The 23,642-nt window shown below is 45.1% G+C and overlaps 1 long non-coding RNA gene across 1 annotated transcript; it reads right to left on the bottom strand.

Moving 5' to 3' along the window:
• Positions 1-4,145: 4,145 nt before the first annotated feature.
• On the bottom strand, positions 4,146-22,937 carry LOC117361386. Its single transcript, XR_004539641.1, has 3 exons — positions 22,687-22,937; positions 6,658-6,696; positions 4,146-4,950 (listed from the first exon to the last, which is right to left on the bottom strand). It is a non-coding gene; the product is annotated as an uncharacterized LOC117361386 (long non-coding RNA).
• Positions 22,938-23,642: the final 705 nt, after the last annotated feature.

The following is a 23,642-nucleotide window of genomic DNA, read 5'->3' as shown; positions in this document are numbered from 1 at the left end:
AAGAAACAAAGTTCCTGGAAATGATGTGAGACTGCTTCTTAGAACAAATGGTAGGAGAACCGACAAGAGGTAACGCCACCTTGGACTTGGTCCTAAACGGCATAACCGGGCAAACAAAAGAAGTAGAAGTCACGGTCCCACTGGGAATGAGCGATCACAGCATGACCAACTTTAAGCTAGACATCGGGAAGGGAAAGCGAACCAGGACCCAAACCACAACCTTTAACTTTAAGAAAGGAAGGTACGATAACATGAGAGCCATGGTGAGAAAACAGATCAAGAAAAAGATAGACAAAATCGAAACGGTGGAGCAAGCTTGGTCCCTACTAAAAAATACCATCACTGAAGCACAGAATCTATACATTCTGCAGATAGCCAAAGGAAGGAAAAATAAAGACAAAAGGGAACCAGCTTGGCTAACCAAAGAGGTGAAGGATGCAGTGAGGGAAAAGAAAGACTCATTTAAAAAATGGAAACGCGAGAAAACAACCGAGGCTTGGGATAGCCTCAAAGCCAACCAGAAGAAGTGCCACAGGGCAGTGAGAGAAGCCAAAAGGGTCTATGAGGAAAAGTTGGCGCAAGAGGCCAAAAACTTCAAACCTAGGGGATGAAACCGGCTAAGGAGACAGTGGGCCCTCTCGATGACAATGGAAGAAAAGGATACATCAAAGATAAACAGATTGCAGATAGATTAAATTCCTTCTTTGCACCTGTCTTTACCAAAGAAGACGACACATCAATACCGGAGACATTGAAAGTATTCAACGGAGAAATAGAGGAGAGCCTCACCACAGTGGAGGTGGATCTGGACCAGATATACTATCAGATTGACAAATTAAAAAGTGACAAATCCCCTGGCCCAGATGGAATTCACCTTAGAGTATTAAAGGAGCTAAAGGTAGAAATTGGAGAACTACTGCAATCCCTAGCTAACATGTCAATTAGGACCAGACGGATACCAGAGGACTGGAAGATAGCGAACTCGTGAGAACTGGCAGCAGCCATTCACGGAGCGGCGCAGGGCCAGGCGGGAGCTCAAAAAGCTCGCTCCTGCCTGCCAACCCAGATGCACCACTGGCTGCGAGATCGGAAGAAAAGGCTTGAGCGCAGAAAGTTCACTTCTCCTGCCCATACACCGCTGGACCACCAGGGAAAAGGTACGCGGGGCAGGGGTAAAACATTGTTTGTATCGGCCGGGACGGGAGGGATCCCTCCTGTCCTACTACACAACTAGAGGGGGAAGAGGGTACAGGGAAGGAAGGTGGAACAGGGTGCTGAGCCTGGCAGGGAAGGGGGACTGAGTTCAGAGCCTGGGAGGGAAGGGGGCTGGGTGCAGAGCCTGGCAGGGAGTGAGGGGGACTGAGTTCAGAGCCTGGTAGGGCAGGGAAGGAAAGGGGTTGAGTGCAGAGCCTGGCAGGGGAGGATGTGAGATTGGGGACACTGGATGCTGATCCTGGCAGGGCATGGCACTTGAATATTATGTCCCCATCTTATATTCAAGTCAACCATTTTTCCTCCTTTTGGGGGGAAAAAAATGGGGGTCTCAACCAGTGTTCCCTCTAAGCGGGCGGGTGTTGTGAGCAAACTTTTTTCACCGTGAGCCAAAAATATCGGGCGCCAGCAAGTTATGAGCCAACTCGCCCGATTCTCCTCTCGCCGCCCTGCCATCTGCCGTACGCCTCTTCCGATCGTGCGCTGTGACGAGAAACGTGTGCGCTGCGATGTAATATTTTGTGCGCCAGCGCACACCAGCGCAGCTTAGCGGGAACACTGGTTCAAATGGTTTTATTTATTTCCCCAAATTTATTTTTGTTATACGCATTGAAAATATTTGATATTGCGTTTAAATCAAAATCTCAATAAACTTGAAACGAGTGCCCGTGAGATTGTGGGAGGGTTAAATACTCAAAACTTAGAAGTTTTTGCTACGCCAGCTTTCTGGTATCTTTACATACAGTGGCGTACCTAGCATATGTAACATCCGGGGCCCATCATTTTTTGGCACCCCCCCCCCATCTGTAAGAAAAACATGATTTTTAGTAACAAACCACACGTCACACATGAGTACCTAGGAAAAGGCAGCATCTTACATATTGCAGTGAGCAGTACATCAATACACCCATTGTAAAACTAAACAAGCCAGACCAGCACAGATCAATCCTACACCGTCAATCCTAACAGAAAACCATGTCTTTCGAACACACAGAACACAGAAAACACCTTCGCCTAGTAAGGAATATGTAATCACAAACTAACCCCTCCCTCTTTTACAAAACTGTAGTGTGGATTTTAGCTACGGAGGTAACAGCTCTGATGCTCATAAAATTCTGAGCATCAGAGCTGCTACCACCAAGGCTGGTGCTAAAAACGCTTCACAGTTTTGTAAAAGGGGGGATAAAATAAAAATACATAGACAAAGGTTAAATTGAACCAGCAAGAAGCTGGACTCTGCATACAATGCTTCACAGAAACAGTGACACATGTCTCCTAAAGCAATAAATAAATAGAAATTTTTTTCTACCTTTGTCTTCTGTGGTTTCTCCTTTCCTCATCTTCTTGTAACTCTCTTCCTTCCATTCACTGTCTGCCGTCTCTCTTCCCCTATATGGCATCTTCTCTCCTTCTATGCCCCTTCCAGAAACTGTATGCCTCCCCCTTCCATCTCTCCTTTCACCCCATTGGTCTGGCATCTCTCTCCTCGCCTTCCCTCTCCCACACCTCTCCTCATAGTCTGGTATCTCCCCTTCCCTGATTCTCTGGCATCTCTCTCCTTTCCTTTTCTTCCATCTTTCGCTCCCCCTCCATGCTCTCACATCTCCCCCTTCCTTTTCCCTTAGACTGGCATACCTTCCTCCTATGCTCCAAGCCCTGGCATCTCCTTTAATTCCCTCCCTCATCTTCCTTCTCCCTCCAGCTGGGTACCGCAACACTCTTCCCTGCAGCTCTGCACTTCCCCACAATTGCCATGCTTCGGTTCCTCTTCTTCCTTCCTTCCTCCCCCCCCCCCCGCGGGACCCTGCGGCACCATCAACTCTTACTCCCTCTAATGTCGGCCCTGCAGCTCCAGACTTCCTCGCACCTTCTCCCCTCCCCCTTTGGATCGCTATTATTTTAAATGTTATAGCCGCGGAGCTGTATCCATCAGTGGAGATGTCTAACCTCGGCCTGCCCCGGAACTCTTACTGCAGCAGCCGCCCGTCTAGGCAGGAACAGGAAGTCACTGTTGCAGTAAGAGTTCCGGGGCAGGCCGAGGTTAGACATCTCCACTGATGGATACAGCTCCGCGGCTATAACATTTAAAATAATAGCGATCCAAAGGGGGAGGGGAGAAGGTGCGAGGAAGTCTGGAGCTGCAGGGCCGACATTAGAGGGAGTAAGAGTTGATGGTGCCGCAGGGTCCCGCGGGGGGGGGGGGGAGGAAGGAAGGAAGAAGAGGAACCGAAGCATGGCAATTGTGGGGAAGTGCAATCCCCCCAATGCGTCCCCTTACCTTACCTCCCCTTACCTTTGCGACGCGTGTGTGCGCTGTGAAGAGAAACTTTGCGCTGCGATGTAATATTTTGTGCGCGAGCGCAGGCCAGCGCACCTTAGCGGGAACAAGCCTTATATTCGGATTGACTTATATTCGAGTATATAAGGTACTTACTGTAACAAGTTATCTAGGGACAGCAGGCAGATATTCTCACAACCCTCCCATCTCCCGTGGTTGGTTTCTTAGCTTGCTTAACGAACTAAGGAGCTGCGCACCTACATCGGACGGGAAGGCACTCGTGCATGCGCAGTGCAGGCTATCGCAAACTTTCTAAAAATTTTAAAGTGGTGTTGCACTTTTGAAGTGTCCATACTGAGGCTCTGTGGATGACGTCACCTACATGTGAGAATATCTGCCTGCTGTCCCTGGATAACACCTGTTACGGTAAGTAACTGTGCTATATTGATGCTTCTTTAGATTTTTAATGACATACATATCTGAAATGTCTGATCATTGGAACTACACAATTAAAAACACTATTGAGATTGTAGCTCCTGTTAAAACTAAAATAATTAGATCTACCAAGTTTAATCCTTGGTATAGTGAAGAGCTAAAAAAAGACAAACAACGTAGACAATTAGAGAGAATTTAGCAAAAAGACAATGCAATTCAATTTGGAGAACAACAATTACATTTTATAAATCACATATATCATATGCAAAAAAGTTCTTTTATGTATTAGAAATAGTGACAGGTAAATGTAACTAAAAAAACTGTTCCAAACTATGCATAAATTAACAAATCATCCTTTAGCAGGAAGTTCCATAATTAAATCTCAACCTTCAGCTCAGACTAACATATTTCTTCCTCAATAAAATTACTACGGTGCATCAAAATCTTGAAACAATTCCAACTTCAGACAAAGGGAATGAGATACAATTCATTTTTGATTCTCTGGAGTCTAGAGCACATCAGATATGGAATACTTTTAAGAGCATCAATATAGAGCAGTCAGCACACCGTCCACCAGCTTGAATTGATGCAGCTTTAGTTTGTTTCTTCTGATGGATTACCTGAAAATTTTTCATATGCCACACACAAAAAGGAAGGGAATGATTAGAGCCATGATGTCGCCGGCTCTTTCCTCCTCCCCAATTCAGTTGATGCTTCCCCAGGTTTTGGTGTGGTAGTTGGCCGCAGCGTCAGGGGCAGGAATCCACTGTGGAGTCAAGCATGGGAGCGCTTGACTCACTGGAACAAGACATCTCATTATCCCCCCTCCCCCCAATGATTACCATGCCTCCGTGTCCAGCGGAGGCACAGAGCTCTGGGCGAAAGGAAGAGGAAACCCTGGAGCTTGATCTAGGCGGAGCTTCACTCGCAGGAGGACTGCTGAGAGAGACGAACACAGCGGAGGCTGGAGAGCCAGCAGCAACACCAGCAGTCAAATTGGAGACGCTTTTGGTAGCCATAAAGGCCTTGGATTCGATGGTGAGGAAAACATCAAAGGATATGGAAGTATTAGTAGCCAAAGTTGAAGCATTTTCTTTAAATATTTAAAAATTACAACAAGATACTACAGAAAAGTTTCAATTGAAAACTGTGCCATTGAAAGAATCAATCTCAGCAGTTATTAAAGAACAGAATTTTGTTTCAAGAAACATTGAACAAATAGAGAACAGACATCTGAATCTTCGGATATTAAATTGCCCAAGAATTGTGGCTATGGGCACCTTTTATGAAGGTGCGCTAGCATTTTTAGTGTATGCTACAATGCCACGTGCGCTAACCCCGCGCTACACGGAAAATACTAATGCCAGCTCTATGGAGGTATTAGCCTGTAGCGCACCTTCATAAAAGGAGCCCTTAGCCACAATTCTTGGGCAATTTAATACCCGAAGATTCAGATGTCTTAAATACTTCAATTGAAGTATTTAAGAAATTTCTACTAGAGAATCTGGGTTTCTCTTGCGAAGGTATTCCTCCTATAAATAAAGCTTACTCTCTGCCAGTTGCCAAAGATAAAAAGTTTGGGATAGAGGATATTCTTGAAGATCCCTCTCTGAGGTTAAGGAGCAAGCAACTTTGATAGTTAATTTTGCCTTTGAACAAGACCTCACCTCTGTTATGAAAATTTACTTTAAAAAGGGAGCGGCCCCATTTTGTGGGCAGAGAATGGATATATCCAGATGCGATGAAAGCAACTCAAGAGAGGCAGAGAGAATTTCATACGAGAGAGGAAACTATAAAACTGGGTACTACTTTTATGCTTGCATACCCTTGTAAATGCATTGTTAAATATTTGAGTCTGAGATATGTTTTTTTTTTTTCCTCCCTGAGCATTTAAGATCTTTTTTGGACCTTAAGAAGTTAGCCAGTGGGTCGGGATAAAGCAAAATGATAAGAGCCGAGGATTAGTCGTTTAAGCATTTGTTGAGGTTTAGCTGTTTAAGCCTTTTCCTTGAATTGTTTTATATTGAATGTCTCCCTTAAAATCTATCTCCTTCTTCCTAGATATAGTGGTCTAAGGAAGAGACTAACTCCAACTAATATTTTACCTTAAAAAGATATTCTTTTTGTTTCTCTTTTGGATGTGGCTCTGTATTACTAGAACAAGTGTTTATAACTTGTAAAAGATTTAATAATCAATAAAAATAAAGTAAAAAAAGAGTATAAATACAGATTTAATACCATTATTAAAAACGTGTTCTTCTAAAAATTGTGAACTGGATATATGTCCTTTGTCTCTTTTGTTTCTCTTTCAAATAATACTCTATCATGGTTAGTTGAATTTATTAAAAAGACTTCTAGCTGAAGGTTCTCTTCCACAAAATATGGGTAACATTGTTATTCTGTCTTTTCCAAAACAACAAAACAGCAATCTTTCTCAACCATTTAGGGCTCCTTTTACTAAGGTGGGTTAGGGCCTTAGCACGCAGAATAGCGCGCTCTAAATTGCCCGGGTGCTAGACCTTAACGCCAGCATTGAGCTGGTGTTATTCTAGAAGCGTACCATGCGGTTTAGCGCGCTGTAATTTCATGCGTGTGCTAAAAACACTAGCGTACCTTAGTAAAAGGAGCCCTGTAGCCAATACTCTTCTGTTGACTAAATTACTAGTCTCTGGTAAAAAAAAAACAAAAAAAAAACCAGCTATAAGAATACATAGAACAATTCTCTTGTTTACCTGTAGCCAATACTCTTCTGTTGACTAAATTACTAGTCTCTGGTAAAAAAAAAACAAAAAAAAAACCAGCTATAAGAATACATAGAACAATTCTCTTGTTTACATCCAGCTCAATTTGGGTTTCAACCTAACAATAAAATTTAAGTACTGTGTTTAACATTAATATGAAGAGTGAAATATTGATTGAGTTTGGGAAGTTAATCTTTATTATTACAATTTGATATTAGTGCAGCATTTGATTCAGTAGATCATTCACTATTAATATGTAAATTAAGGGCCTCGTAAAAATATCAAAAGTATAGGAGAAATAAAAGAACCATGTGGAACTCCACAAAAAGAATTCCAGCTTTTAGAGAAAACTCCATCCTTGATTACACAATAGCTCCTATTTGTATGAAATTCCTTGAAACATTTAATAACTGATCCATACAAACCCAAATCGCATAGGGCCTCTTCTATCAAACTGCGCTAGCAGTTTTTAGCACAGAGAGCCACGCTGAATGGCCCGCACTTCTCCCGACGCTCATAGGAACTCTATAAGCATTGGGAGCAGCGCAGGCCATTCAGCACGGCTCTCTGCGCTAAAAACTGCTAGCGCAGTTTGATAGAAGAGGCCCTATGCGATTTGGGTTTGTATGGATCAGTTATTAAATGTTTCAAGGAATTTCATACAAATAGGAGCTATTGTGTAATCAAGGATGGAGTTTTCTCTAAAAGCTGGAATTCTTTTTGTGGAGTTCCACAGGGTTCTTTTATTTCTCCTATACCTGTACTTTTGATATTTTTACGAGTTCTGTGCAGACATTGGTTCTGTTGGGTGAAGATCTTTTACTCTCTTATGCTGATGATATTTTTTGGTTAATTCCACTGGATAGGGATAATGCAAATGTCAACATTAAGGGGTCCTTTTATCAAGCCGCGCTAGCGGGGTTAGCACGTTGGACATTTCATCACGCGCTAACCCCTGCGGCTGGCTAAACAACTAATGCCTGCTCAATGCAGACGTTAGCAGCTAGTGCGGCAGGCGGTTTAACACGCGTTAAACCCCTACCGCAGCTTGATAAAAGGACCCCTAAGATCAGGAGCTGTATTGGAAAACTGGAAAGATGGGCTCTGTCTTGTAAACTGAAATTAAATACAAACAAGACAAAAGTTTTATGGTTAAATAATCAAGTTGTCTTTGGTCCCTTCATCGATCACATTGGAATCTGGAGTTTCTCTTAAAGTTGAAAAAACAACCAAAGTATTAGGGGTTATATTAGATCCCTCTTTGAAATTCAAGGATCAAATTGTAAATGTATGAAAGAAAACCATGTATGTAATGAGACAGTTGAGATTAGTAAAATCTTATTTTTTTTGAACACTTTGCATTCGTAGTACAAATATTATTATCACATCTTGACTATTGTAATTATTTGTATTTGAACTTAAACTAAAAAATGGTTAAAAAAAAATTGCAGCAGATTCAAAATACTGTCTTGAGGTTGATATATAGGGGAGAGTGTGGCTCAGTGGTTAAAGCTACAGCCTCAGCACCCTGAGGTTTTGGGTTCAAACCCACGCTGCTCCTTGTGACCCTGGGCAAGTCACTTAATCTCCCCATTGCCCCAGGTACGTTAGATAGATTGTGAGCCCGCCAGGACAGAGAGGGAAAACTGCTTGAGTACCTGAATAAATGCATGTAAACCGTTCTGAGCTCACCTGGGAGAATGGTATAGAAAATGGAATAAATAAATAAATATATGACCTGAGGAGATACAATAGTGTTTCTATATTCTTTAATAAACTTTATTGGCTGCCTATAGAGAAAATATAGAGTTTAAAACTGTATGATTCATCATATTATACAGGCAGAGGCTTCTGATCTTCTCATTTTATTCTTTTCACTTTTGCATTATTCATCTAATAGGTTGAGTAGTACATTTTTATTGCAGTTTCCCCCTTTAGAAGTATACATTTTAAACATCAATTTAATTCCTCTTTTACATATGCTGCTGTTGTTTAAAATGATTTATCTAGGCAAATAAGGACAGAAAATAGTTATTGGAGATTTCATAAAATGCTAAAAACATTTTTATATGATAGATTATAAAGTTAGTATTTTTATCTAAAGAATTATAAGGATATCTTTTTATCCATACAATTGTATATTCCCATAGAATTATTATGGCTTCTCTATAATGTAAATCGCCTTGAACTAAATTGTATTAGAGTGATTCAAAAATCTTACATTAGATTAGATTAGGTTAATCTGACTATTCCATGAAACCCAAAAACAAAATGTCTCTGATATGAAATCAGTTCAGTTTCAACACACACATTCACACAATATCTGAGCAACCTCAGCTTTATCTGTATATTCAAATATTTTTGATTCAGAAATAATTAAATTTATCAGTACTTACTTCAGTCTCACAGCTTCCTCACATAGAGCTTGTTAGTATAGGAACACTGACTAGACACAGGTCTGCACCACAGAGCTTAGAATTCTGAGACAAGGGATCACTCTTAAGGCTTTAGCCCTTCAGTTTTCAAAAGAATATTTAGCTTTCAAAAAATAGCTTCAAATTCTCCAAGCTTCACATAACTGTATATACTAGTCAAGATCTCAGCAGATTAGTAATCAGAAAAGACCGCAAGAATGCACTCCAGCAGAAAAACAGCTGAACACTCAATTACATAAAAAACATTGTTGTAAACACCAATAATATTAGGCCATCTGAGTTGAATCGGTGGTCTTACACAGTGAAGGGATTAAAATTCTCTATTTCTCAGTATTTAACATTTATTTTTAGCAACAGGAGTCACAAAAATCTAGGTTAAATTCTGAAACGTACTAAAAGTTCTTATTAATTTTCCTTTGAAATAAAACTCCAAACTTGATTTAGAAATCTCGATAAATCATGAGAACCAGTGGATATCAGATAAGTTACTGACCCACAACTCACACAAACTCAGCTGTATTCTCCTTCACAGCCATCTCATTACACACCTCAGCTCAACAGCCCATAAGCAGGTTCAATTTGCAGCATTTCTCATGAAATCTAATATTTGTAGGAAATATTATTTAAAAAATATTCACTCATTCCATAAACACACAAACTCCAGAGTTGACATACAAATTATCCCAGGACAAGCAGGCAGGTATTCTCACTAGTGGGTGATGTCATCCGACAGAGCCCCGATACGGACATCTTGAAAGCATGTCTTGCTTGAAGAAACTTAGAAGTTTCGAGATGCCCGCACCGCGCATGCGCCAGTGCCTTCCCGCCCGATGTACCGGGCGCGTCTCCTCAGTTCTTTTCTTTCCGCGGAGCTGAGAAGTTGTTTTCATTCTGCGCTGACTGAATTTCAGTTTTTTTGCCTTCTTTAACCCGCGTTTTTGTTTATTTCTTTAAATTTATTTCAACTTTTATTTTATTTAAAAAAAAAAAAAAAAAAGTTAAAAATTATTTCTTCCGGCGGTTCGGCCGGGCCGGCCTCGTGGCTGCGGCCTAGCGGCTTCGACCTTGCAGCATCGATTTTCCGGCCTATGTCCCGACCAATCACCGGTTTTAAAAAGTGCAGCAAGTGCCAGCGTGCGATTTCGCTGACGGACCCGCATCGACGCTGCCTTCAGTGTCTTGGTCCGGAACACGTTCCGAAATCGTGCCGGCCTTGTTCCACGCTCACTGCGCGCTCGTTTAAGCGGCGCTGCTTGCTCTGGGAGTCGATGTTCAAGATGGAGACTGCCAAAGACATCTCTGCTGCTGCGGCTGTTGAGGTTTCGCCGGTCCATTTGAAACCTACATCTGCGACTCCTGCATCGAGCATCGTGAAGCCAGCATCGTTTGCCCCGGCTTCAGCTTCGAGTTCTGCATCGGCGCCTGCCTCCGTCTCCTCGGTTCAGGTACCGCCTTCCACTGTCCCTCCCGTGGTCATCAAAGTGCCTAAAGCTAGCAAGCAGAAGCACTTGGCCACGAAGGAACGCGAAGACCGTGCAGGAGGACCCCCTTTCGGTGCGGATCCCTCCATATCGGCTTCGCTTCGATCCCTGCTAGAAACTCAGTTTGTCGAGCTTATGCACACTATGGGACCCCGGCTTATCGCCAACATTCAGGGTGAGATTCCCACCCCGGTTTCAGGGGGCGGTCCGCCCCCTCCCCCTCCTCCTCGTCGTTCGATCTCTCTGCTCGACGAGGGGGATCGGCGGAGGGCGGCGGAATCCTCCAGGAGGGCTTCCCTTCCTGAGATGCCGCCTTTGGAGCCCATCACACCTCCACGACAACAGGGTGCTAGGGCGGCTCCTGATAATCGTAGTCCTGGGCATACTGCATCGCAGGAGGAGTTCTTCCGCACTCCATACCAGACATGGGTGGCGCTGCGTGAATCCGCATCTCTGCGATCCACTGCATCGAGTCCTATCCATTCCTTTGAGGCTTTGAAGGATCAATCGATGCATAGAAGATCTCGTTCTCCGTCCCGTCACCGGGAGGGGCATCGATCTCGGCACTCTTCTCGGCACTCCTCACGTCATTCGGAGGTGTCTCCGCAGAAAAAGATGCAGCGTTTGGGGTACTCCTCGTCGGATGTGTCCCAGCCGGAGGGGCCAGAATACGAGGAACCATCTACCTCCTATTCTCCATGCCGATCTCAGCTCTCCCTGGACCCGGAGGTTTCCACTTCTTCTAGAACATCTCGTCGGCCGGCCTTGGCAGACCAACTGTCTTTCTCATCCTTTCTCCGACAGATGGCGGATGACTTGGATGTGACTTTGGACACTGGGTCCAAATATTCTAAAGAGTATTTGGATACCATGCATTTGCCTCACCCTCCGGCGGAGACTCTTCGGCTTCCTCTACATAAATTGCTGGACCAGACTTTCATGCGCTGTTTTGAGACACCGTATTCCATACCTGCAGTTCCCAGTAAGCTGGATGCTCGATACCGCATCGTTCACCACAAGGGGTTTGAGGGAGCTCAACTTTCTCATCAGTCCCTTCTGGTCGAGTCTTCTCTCAAGCGTTCTCACCCTTCCCAGGTCTACGCTTCCGTGCCTCCGGGCAGGGAGGGGAGAACGATGGACAAGTTTGGTAGACGTATCTACCAAAACTCGATGATGGCGACTCGAGTGCTCAATTACAATTTTTTCTTCTCTTCATATTTGGATTTCTTCTTGCCGGTGCTCCGCAAGTTCATCCCTTTCATCGATGCTCAGGCTCGTTTCCAGTTTGAGGAGGTGGTGGCGACCCTGTCCCAGTTGCGGCTGCAGCTGATGCAATCCTCCTACGATGCCTTCGAGCTCTCGGCACGTGCTGCGGCCTGTTCGGTCGCCATGCGTCGCCTGGCCTGGCTTCGCACTATTGATATGGATCCGAACCTCCAAGACAGACTTGCTAATGTGCCTTGTGCGGGAGCGGATCTGTTCGATGAGTCTATCGAGACTGTTACTAAAAAGCTTTCGGACCATGAGAAGTCTTTTCAGTCTATTCTGCGGCCTAAACCGAAGCCTCAGCAGTCTCGTCCCTCTAGGCCGCCTCAAATCTACCAGAGGCGTTATCAACCGAGGCAGACTCCTCCTGCGAGACAGCCTGCGAAGAGGCAGCCTCCACAGAAGACTCAACAGAAGCCTCAGATGCCGGCTGCACCCAAGGCTACTCAGCCTTTTTGACTCTCTTCCAGGGAGCATAACCGACGTTCTGTCTTCCCCTGTTTTTCCCATAGGGGGTCGACTCCATCATTTTTATCATCGATGGGAGTCAATCACCTCGGACCTGTGGGTCCTTACCATCGTAAGAGAAGGATACTCTCTTCATTTCCAACGGGTCCCCCCGGACCACCCTCCAAGAGAGTATCCTTCCAACTTGACGCAGACCGCTCTTCTCCTCCAGGAGGCTCAGGCTTTGCTTCGGCTTCGGGCCGTCGAGCCGGTCCCGTTGGATCAGCAAAACCAAGGGTTTTACTCCCGGTATTTCCTGGTCCCGAAGAAGACGGGCGATCTGCGGCCCATTTTGGACCTTCGAGTCCTCAACAAGTTTTTAGTCAAGGAACGGTTCCGTATGCTGACCCTTGCCTCGCTCTACCCCCTCCTCGAGCAGCACGATTGGTTATGCTCTCTGGACCTCAAGGAGGCCTACACTCACATCCCGATTCATCCGGCCTCCCGCAAGTTCCTCAGATTTCGGGTGGGACATCTACATCTGCAGTATCGAGTGCTTCCATTCGGCCTTTCCTCGTCGCCCAGAGTCTTCACGAAGTGTCTGGTGGTGGTGGCCGCTGCACTCCGGAACATGGGTCTCCAGGTGTTTCCATACCTCGACGACTGGCTCATCAAGGCACCGTCGGCCCAAGGGGTCATTTCGGCGACCTTGACTACAATTTCTTTCCTGCAGAACTTGGGCTTCGAGATCAACTTTCCCAAGTCACATCTTCAGCCCACCCAGTCTCTCCCCTTTATCAGGGCGGTACTGGATACCATCCAACTTCGAGCATTCCTTCCTCCTCAACGCATGGAGGCTCTTCTTCTACTCTGCCAGTCGGTGTCTTCTCGCCAATCCATCTCAGCGAGACACATGATGGTCCTCTTGGGTCACATGGCATCCACAGTTCATGTGACGCCTTTTGCCAGACTACATCTCAGGATTCCTCAATGGACCTTGGCATCTCAGTGGACTCAGGTGTCCGATCCGTTGTCCCGCCACATTGTGGTCACTCCTGCTCTACGGCAGTCTCTTCTCTGGTGGATGACCTCTTCGAATCTATCCAGAGGTTTGCTGTTTCACTCTACTCCCCACCAGAAAGTTCTCACGACCGATTCATCGAACTATGCATGGGGAGCTCATCTGGATGGTTTTCGCACTCAGGGGTTCTGGACCAGTGCGGAATGACTTCATCAAATCAATCTCCTGGAGCTCAGAGCCATCTTCAATGCTCTCCAAGCTTTTCAACATCTGCTTCACGACATGGTGGTCCTAATTCGCACCGACAATCAGGTCGCCATGTATTATGTCAACAAACAAGGGGGCACGGGCTCGGCCCCTCTTTGCCAGGAAGCTCTTCGAGTGTGGGATTGGGCAGTCCGCCACAACACCTTCCTCAGAGCTGTCTACATTCAGGGGAAGGACAACGTCTTAGCAGACAAGTTGAGTCGTCTTCTCCAGTCTCACGAATGGACTCTCCACTCCGACCCCCTTCATCAAGTCTTTGCACGGTGGGGGACGCCTCAGATAGACCTCTTTGCAGCCCCCCACAACTTCAAACTGCCTCAGTTTTGCTCCAGGATATACACTCCTCATCGCCTCGAGGCAGACGCTTTTCTACTGGATTGGGGGAATCGCTTCCTATATGCGTTCCCTCCGTTTCCTCTCATTCAAAAGACTCTAGTCAAGTTGAGATCAGACCATGCCACCATGATTCTAATTGCTCCTCGGTGGCCCAGACAACCTTGGTTCTCCCTTCTACTTCAACTCAGCTGCAGGGAGCCAGTACTTCTTCCAGTGTTTCCTTCACTACTCACTCAACATCAAGGTTCACTACTTCATCCCAATCTGCAGTCCCTCCACCTGACAGCTTGGTTCCTTTCAACATTACTCCTCACCAGTTCTCTCAAGCAGTGAGGGAGGTTTTGGAGGCTTCAAGGAAGCCTGCTACTCGACAATGTTATTCCCAGAAATGGACTAGATTCTCTTCCTGGTGTATTTCCAATGCCACAGAACCTCAGCGTGCTTCACTATCTTCTGTATTGGACTATCTTCTACACCTGTCTCAGTCTGGTCTCAAGTCTACCTCCATACGAGTCCACTTGAGTGCTATTGCGGCGTTCCATCAGCCTCTACAGGGGAAACCTTTGTCTGCTCATCCTGTGGTTTCTAAATTTATGAAAGGTCTTTTCCATGTCAACCCTCCTATCAAACCTCCTCCTGTGGTTTGGGATCTCAATGTTGTCCTGTCTCATCTTATGAAGCCTCCGTTTGAACCTCTCAACAAGGCTCCACTTAAGTATCTCACCTGGAAGGTGGTTTTCCTGGTGGCCCTCACGTCAGCTCGCCGGGTCAGCGAGCTTCAGGCCCTAGTGGCGGATCCACCGTTCACTGTTTTCCATCATGACAAGGTGGTCCTTCGTACTCATCCAAAATTCTTGCCTAAAGTGGTCTCTGAATTTCACATCAACCAATCCATCGTGCTTCCAGTGTTCTTTCCAAAGCCTCATTCTCATCCTGGGGAATCTGCTTTGCACACTCTGGACTGTAAACGTGCTCTAGCTTTCTACTTGGATCGCACAAAGCCACACAGAACTGCTCCTCAACTTTTCGTCTCCTTTGATCCAAGCAAGTTGGGACGACCTGTATCGAAGCGCACCATCTCTAACTGGATGGCGGCTTGTATCTCTTCCTGCTATGCCCAGGCTGGATTATCCCTTCCCTGTAAGGTCACAGCCCATAAGGTCAGAGCAATGGCAGCCTCTGTAGCCTTCCTCAGATCGACACCAATTGAGGAGATTTGTAAGGCTGCCACTTGGTCCTCGGTTCATACATTCACCTCTCATTATTGTCTGGATACTTTTTCCAGACGGGATGGACAGTTTGGCCAAACAGTGTTACAAAATTTGTTCAAGGTAATGGCGGAATAGAAATCCCTAATGTAATGTAATGTAATGTAATGTTCTCTTAAAATTGCCAACTCTCCCACCATCCCATTGGGGTTAGCTTGGAGGTCACCCACTAGTGAGAATACCTGCCTGCTTGTCCTGGGATAAAGCAATGTTACTTACCGTAACAGTTGTTATCCAGGGACAGCAGGCAGCTATTCTCACGTCCCACCCACCTCCCCTGGGTTGGCTTCTCAGGCTAGCTACCTGAACTGAGGAGACGCGCCCGGTACATCGGGCGGGAAGGCACTGGCGCATGCGCGGTGCGGGCATCTCGAAACTTCTAAGTTTCTTCAAGCAAGACATACTTTCAAGATGTCCGTATCGGGGCTCTGTCGGATGACATCACCCACTAGTGAGAATAGCTGCCTGCTGTCCCTGGATAACAACTGTTACGGTAAGTAACATTGCTTTTTCACTCAGCCACACACCATTTTCTCACCAATTCCTTCTACTACCTTAAACTCGCTGCTCTCCAGCTTAAAATAACGGTCCCAGGGATCTTAATGAGACAGCTGCTATTAAGTGCAGCTTCCCCCAAGCTTCCTGCCCCTCTGTCTTTTTGATTTCCCTGCATCTCCCAGACTCTGCATGGGCTCAGCCTCCAAGCAGTGTTCAGCATTTCCCTCCTGCCTCTCCCCTGTAAGTGTTTTAAATTTATTTTTATTTTTTCCTGTTTACATATGATTTCCTTCACTATAACTTTGGAGAAGGCTATTAATAAAATCAATAAAAAAATCAAGCCTAGATTGTGTGGTATTGTAAGGAGCCTGCACGGGATTAATCAAAGGAAGGGTCTAAACCTGAGGGGAAAATAAGCTCTGTGTGTAAGCAGACTTGCCCTTAGAATTCCCTTCAGCCAGAACCCTTTAGGAACAGGCCTGTGGGAGGTGCAGAACAAAGCCTGCTATTAGATGGAGAGACTCCTGATAATTTCCCCAGTTTTACTGAATTATTAGGCAGATCTGTTCAACATCATAACTAAGATCATTTGATACTATCGTTCCCATTTCTGAAAGGTGTAAAATAAGACAATTCACTGTAATTAATTTATTCTTTCTTTCTGCCTCCTGCATGCTTCCTCTCCTCTGGACCTCATTCTCTTCCCCAACCAATATCTCTCTCTGTCCCTCCATGAGTCCAGCTTTTCTTCATCTCTCCTCTACCCCTATTGGCAACATTTCTCCCTCTCATGCCCTGGATCATATGCAGCATTTTTCACCACTGCCCACCAGCCCCATTTCTCCTTCTGTCACCCCTCTCCAGCACCATGTCACATCTCTCCCTCCATCACTATGTCCAACATTTCTCCCCCTTGCATCCCCTTCAATCTGTCCTTCTGTTCCCTCTCCACCATCATATCCAACATTTCTTCCTCTCATCTACTCCCCATGCATCTCTACCTCACTCCTCTCTCTATGCCCAATTTTCATTTCTTCCTATCCCCATGTGCACTCTCTCTCACTCACACACTCATGCCCAACAATTCTCCCTTTCTATTCCCTCCCTCCTATGTCCCAAGTTAGTGCCCCCTTCCTCCCTCACTGCTGTGTCGAGTTTGTACCTCCCTCATCCTTTCTGCCTTCCAGCCTTTGTCCCAAAATTAAGTTGTACGCCGGAGATCCCTGCCTGACCACCCACCCCCGCTGAAGCCACTGCCGGGGATCCCTCCGTGCCCGCACCACTCCACCCCCAGCGAACTCTGTGCAGGGACGGCGCGAGCAGCAATTCACACACTGCACGTGGCTGGCCCAAAAGCCGTCCCTCTGACGTCGGAGGTTTCTGGGTCAGCTACTTACATACAGCATGAGTCACTGCCTGCGCGGTCCCTGCACGGAGTTTGCTGGGGGTGGAGTGAGCAAATGTGGCTCCAACAAGTAAATGGGTCAGCTTTGGGGGGGAAGGGTCCATGCAGGCATGGAGAGAGGGGGGATCCCTGGCAGTGACTTTGGGGGGTGGGGGAGGCGGGCAGGCAGGGATCCCCGGCAGCAGCGGTTTCTACTGATGAGCAGGGAATATCCTCCGCAGCGGCCAGTCCATATACCTCTAAGGGTACGCGTGCCATGTGTTGAGAAACACTGCTCTAGGGTGTGAGGTTTAGCCCCCAAAATGTAAGGTTTTGGAGGGGTAATGTTGAAGCAAAGGCAGCCTTACAATCCGCCAGGTCCCAGGTTCGATACCTTCGTTGAAGATTCAGTAGGCAGTAAAATTACTGACAAAGACAGCTAAGAGTGCTTGCATAAAGAATATATATATTGTGCAGAAATAAGCTTAATATTACAGAAAAGCAAGATTTATAAAGATACATCAAGCATTACAATTAATGAGAGAGAAAAGACAGTTTACCTGCCTTACAGATTCCAGAGGAGAGAGAGATAGGGGAGGGGTGATGTTCCAGAGAGAGAGAGAGAGGGGGGGGGTGTTGCAGAGAGGAGGCTTTTATAGGTTGGAGTCTTATTCTAAAAATAGAAACTATTGTATGTCCCAGTATATTTCTGTTTATAATTTGTAAACTGTTTGAAACAATGGTGAATAAGGTGAGTGGGGTGTGAGAGACTGGAGAAGAAAAGATGGAGAATTTCCAGTATCACTTTGACAGTGGTTTCTGATTAACCCTAACTATCTGTGTTAGACCATGCACCTGGGCTTACTGTATATCTTAAACACAGACATTAACCCAAATACACAAATCAACAAATCAATCTAAATGGCTAAACTCCAAGATTCAAATTGGCGGATTTAAAATCGTATGGAAGCATTGGATTATTGCAGGTATACGGACTTTATATGATGTTATTTCAAATGGTAAACTGCTTGATTTTTCACAGTTGCAACATAAATTTGGTCTTAATAAATCACAAAGCTTTAAATGGTTGCAACTTAAGCAGGCTATTCAGGAGGGGTTCCCTGAATGGAAAAATCTCAATAAGTATAGTCTAGAGTTCTTATGCTTTCAGACGGATTTCTTGGGACACCAAGCCACACAGTGGTATAAATTGATATCTGGATATATAAATAAAAAAATCAAAGAATGGTCTTAGAGACATTTGGAGCATTGAGATTAAGCATCAGATTTCTGCATCTCAGTGGCCACGAATTTGGTCTTGGAAAATGAGATATACAATGTCTGCATCTATGAGACAAACTTGTTTTTTTTGTTACATAGAACTTTTTGGACCCCTGTTCGATTACAAAAGTTAGATAGCTCCAAGTCAATGCTGGCATTGTAATCTAGAAGCAGGGACTCTGGACCATTTAATATTCTATTGTCCCTGTATCATGGTCTTTTGGAAATCAATTTGGTCCCAAATTAATTGTTTACTAGAAAACCATGTAGCATTATCATATGATACAATTCTGTTCGGGATGTCAATGAGAGCAAAAAGTCAAATTTCATCAAGTAATAATAAACTTTTATCGATTATGACAGGAGTCGCCATACAACATATCACCAGCAGTGTTCCCTCTAAGCGGGCGGGTGTTGTGAGCAAACTTTTTTCACCGTGAGCCAAAAATATCGGGCGCCAGCAAGTTATGAGCCAACTCGCCCGATTCTCCTCTCGCCGCCCTGCCATCTGCCGTACGCCTCTTCCGATCGTGCGCTGTGACGAGAAACGTGTGCGCTGCGATGTAATATTTTGTGCGCCAGCGCACGCCAGCGCAGCTTAGCGGGAACACTGGTTCAAATGGTTTTATTTATTTCCCCAAATTTATTTTTGTTATACGCATTGAAAATATTTGATATTGCGTTTAAATCAAAATCTCAATAAACTTGAAACGAGTGCCCGTGAGATTGTGGGAGGGTTAAATACTCAAAACTTAGAAGTTTTTGCTACGCCAGCTTTCTGGTATCTTTACATACAGTGGCGTACCTAGCATATGTAACATCCGGGGCCCATAATTTTTTGGCACCCCCCCCCATCTGTAAGAAAAACATGATTTTTAGTAACAAACCACACGTCACACATGAGTACCTAGGAAAAGGCAGCATCTTACATATTGCAGTGAGCAGTACATCAATACACCCATTGTAAAACTAAACAAGCCAGACCAGCACAGATCAATCCTACACCGTCAATCCTAACAGAAAACCATGTCTTTCGAACACACAGAACACAGAAAACACCTTCGCCTAGTAAGGAATATGTAATCACAAACTAACCCCTCCCTCTTTTACAAAACTGTAGTGTGGATTTTAGCTACGGAGGTAACAGCTCTGATGCTCATAAAATTCTGAGCATCAGAGCTGCTACCACCAAGGCTGGTGCTAAAAACGCTTCACAGTTTTGTAAAAGGGGGGATAAAATAAAAATACATAGACAAAGGTTAAATTGAACCAGCAAGAAGCTGGACTCTGCATACAATGCTTCACAGAAACAGTGACACATGTCTCCTAAAGCAATAAATAAATAGAAATTTTTTTCTACCTTTGTCTTCTGTGGTTTCTCCTTTCCTCATCTTCTTGTAACTCTCTTCCTTCCATTCACTGTCTGCCGTCTCTCTTCCCCTATATGGCATCTTCTCTCCTTCTATGCCCCTTCCAGAAACTGTATGCCTCCCCCTTCCATCTCTCCTTTCACCCCATTGGTCTGGCATCTCTCTCCTCGCCTTCCCTCTCCCACACCTCTCCTCATAGTCTGGTATCTCCCCTTCCCTGATTCTCTGGCATCTCTCTCCTTTCCTTTTCTTCCATCTTTCGCTCCCCCTCCATGCTCTCACATCTCCCCCTTCCTTTTCCCTTAGACTGGCATACCTTCCTCCTATGCTCCAAGCCCTGGCATCTCCTTTAATTCCCTCCCTCATCTTCCTTCTCCCTCCAGCTGGGTACCGCAACCCTCTTCCCTGCAGCTCTGCACTTCCCCACAATTGCCATGCTTCGGTTCCTCTTCTTCCTTCCTTCCTCCCCCCCCCCCCCGCGGGACCCTGCGGCACCATCAACTCTTACTCCCTCTAATGTCGGCCCTGCAGCTCCAGACTTCCTCGCACCTTCTCCCCTCCCCCTTTGGATCGCTATTATTTTAAATGTTATAGCCGCGGAGCTGTATCCATCAGTGGAGATGTCTAACCTCGGCCTGCCCCGGAACTCTTACTGCAGCAGCCGCCCGTCTAGGCAGGAACAGGAAGTCACTGTTGCAGTAAGAGTTCCGGGGCAGGCCGAGGTTAGACATCTCCACTGATGGATACAGCTCCGCGGCTATAACATTTAAAATAATAGCGATCCAAAGGGGGAGGGGAGAAGGTGCGAGGAAGTCTGGAGCTGCAGGGCCGACATTAGAGGGAGTAAGAGTTGATGGTGCCGCAGGGTCCCGCGGGGGGGAGGAAGGAAGGAAGAAGAGGAACCGAAGCATGGCAATTGTGGGGAAGTGCAATCCCCCCAATGCGTCCCCTTACCTTACCTCCCCTTACCTTTGCGACGCGTGTGTGCGCTGTGAAGAGAAACTTTGCGCTGCGATGTAATATTTTGTGCGCGAGCGCAGGCCAGCGCACCTTAGCGGGAACACTGATCACCAGTAATTGGAAAAATTATAAAAGGCTTAACTATACATTTGGGTGGAATTCGCTATGTCATATTTATAAAATGGAAAGAATTGCCATACAAAAAGGGAACTATAATAATTTTAAAAAGATTTGGGGGCCATTGACAAATTATGATTAGACGCCATTATCCACTGAAAGTACATAGGGGAGAGGGTATAAAGTTATAGTAAAGGTTTGATCAATAGATAAGAATATAATATTTATATGATTTTTTTTTATTAAAATATTTGTGGGAAGGGTGGGTGGGGAAGGTATAATTTTATGTTTTTAAGATGATGTTAGAAGAAATACAAGTAATGTTTACAAGGTTTAAATGATGTAATATTGTGTTCTTGATGTAAGTTGGAAAAATTAATAAAGAATTTGAAAAAAAAAACACCTCTTCACACCTCTTAGCTGTACCAAGGTCCTTTGTTACCTTTAAGCATTGATGTAATTTAGGCTCTCGGGGGCAATCTGAGGCTGTTTGCACTGACATGCCCTAAGGTTAGATATGAATGATATGATCTCCCATAGGCCTTTGCTGACATGGTAAGGCCAGCAAGTTAAGGCTGGGCTGACACTCCATACCTTTTTTTCCCCTTTTTTTTAATAATTCTTTGAAATTAAGGCAAGCTTGCGGTACCCTTCTAAATGGCATGCACTTCTGCAACTGTTTTGTAAACAGCCAGTTTGTCCTTCGAAGATGCCTCTCTTACCTCCCACATTGTATCAGCACATCCCCTTGTCCTGCACAATCTCCAAGCTATGAAGATAAACAGTTCCCATTGTGAGTTCAGACCTCTATCTTAGGTTGTAGTCATCTTGGTGGGGAAACCTAATATGCTACATCTTACCCATCTTTGAGCAAATGAACAGTACACAAGGGATGCAGGAAGCTGGCTTAAAGGTACCAAGATGCCATGAGTAGTGTAGCCAGGCCCCTGGTGAGTGGGTAACCCCGGTTCGGACCACAGATAAGATTTTTTGATGTGCCTTTTATATGGTTGGTGTAAGAAAAACCCAGATACTGGATTTCTTACAAACAAAACTTCACCGGGTTTATTAAAACAAAAGAAAAAAGTCCCAAAGCAGACAGTTGCTTCTCACAGGCACCAATTATGCAGTTCCTTCCACTTAGTTCCAGTGCACTCTATCTGTGCTCAAGTTCAGTGGCTGGACAGTCCATGTCAGCAAAAAAGATAAACCAAAATCAAACAAGCTTTTCAGTCTCTCAAATGCCCCAATTCTCCCTCCTAAGGGCAGCTGGCTTCTTCCACCCAGTTCTGGCCAGCACTGGCTGAGCAATGCAGGTGCCAGCCCTTCTTTCAACTTTTCCCACAGAGAGGGGAAAAAACACGTTTTATCTGTCACTGCTTTTCCTCTCTAGCACTTTGTCCCCTCTAAGGACTTTCACAGCCCTGCTTTGCAGGCTGTGTGGAGCAAGCCTCCCTTTTCACCAAGGTTTTCAGGCCCTCCCAAAAATGCCCCCAAAAGTCCTTCAGCTTGGTTCTTTGGAGACTGCTAGGTGAGGTTTTAAACACACTTGAAAATTCAGGTAATGATGCATTGTTATTACCTGTAGCTTCAATTAGGCTTAGGTTTCTTTGGCAAAGACTTTCCTTTTACTCTGTGAGGCAGGAAGCAGCTTCTCATGGATCATTCACATGTCCATGCCTTCCTCTAACACACATTCCCCTGGGTCAGTCTCACTGTATCTTCCCCATCCTGTATCACTGGGGCTATAGTCCATTAAGTTTCCTGTTTCACTTTCCACTTCCCATCCCCCTTCCTGGGTGAATGGGACAGATTCAAAGGAGGATTCTCCCTGGCTGGAACTATCCTCTAGCCCTACCTCCCAAAACTTATATGGGTTATTACCATACCTCTCTGAAGGGAATATTCCTGCCTTTCCTTGCTGATCTGGAACAAAACTCCTGTTTTGTGGATAAGGGAGGTTTTCAGCTTTGCTCCTTGTGTGCCTGCCTTTCTCGTTAGAGTCAGCTGAGGGTAATTTATTCATCTGACTTCCTCCTGCTTGAGGCTTACGTAACTGCCTAGCCTCGTAGCAAACTCCACCCCCTTCTGTGCTGACTCTGTTTCTCCTTAGCTCTGGGAAAGGAGTAATAGGGGATAGACTGTGTTTTCTGTGCCCTCCCTGCCTGGCTGTGACATCACCTGCCTTTTCTCTGTTCCTTCTTGCTGTACTAAACTAGTGCTTTTAGCAGGGTGTACAGGCTTTATTTTAGGGATTGCAGGTTTGAGGGCTGTACTTTTGATGGGGCTCGCAGTCTTTTTAACCATGACAGAAGCTTTCCTGTCACAGTAGGGATATAAGGGTATGGGAAGAGATCATATATTATGCCTGACCCTGGTATGCAATGCAATAGGCCAAGCCAAATCAACCAAATTAGAACCAAATTAGCAAGTGTCAGAGAAGATACTGGAAAACCATGTCTTAAAAGCTAGGGGGAACCTTGTGAGATAGGCATTGTAAAGAGATGTACATGTGTTTCATTTTACAGCAAAGGAAAATCATAATAATACATAGCAAAATTTGTACAATAATTAAGATAATGATAGGATGAATTAAAACATTACAGACATGATTTGCAATAGGTAAATACCCAAGGAAAAGTTCCCAAACTGAGACATGAGCGTCTCGTAGCAAATTTTCAACAGTTTGTGCAATCTGTCCATTTTCAAAAGTAATGGTATGATTCACTTCTTTGGAGGTTTTCTTAAGTTGTTCAATGTAGGCATGGAGTTCTGTGAAATTCAGCAGCTTGTGAAAATGTCTCATTCCCATACCAAGAGGTAGTGGATGCACAGTAGAGAATGA

The sequence above is a fragment of the Geotrypetes seraphini genome, chromosome 5 (genome assembly GCF_902459505.1).
Source record: "Geotrypetes seraphini chromosome 5, aGeoSer1.1, whole genome shotgun sequence".
Lineage (NCBI taxonomy): Eukaryota > Metazoa > Chordata > Amphibia > Gymnophiona > Dermophiidae > Geotrypetes > Geotrypetes seraphini.
The sequence above is the reverse complement of the archived record's forward strand: the minus strand, read 5'-3'. Positions and strand labels throughout refer to the sequence as shown.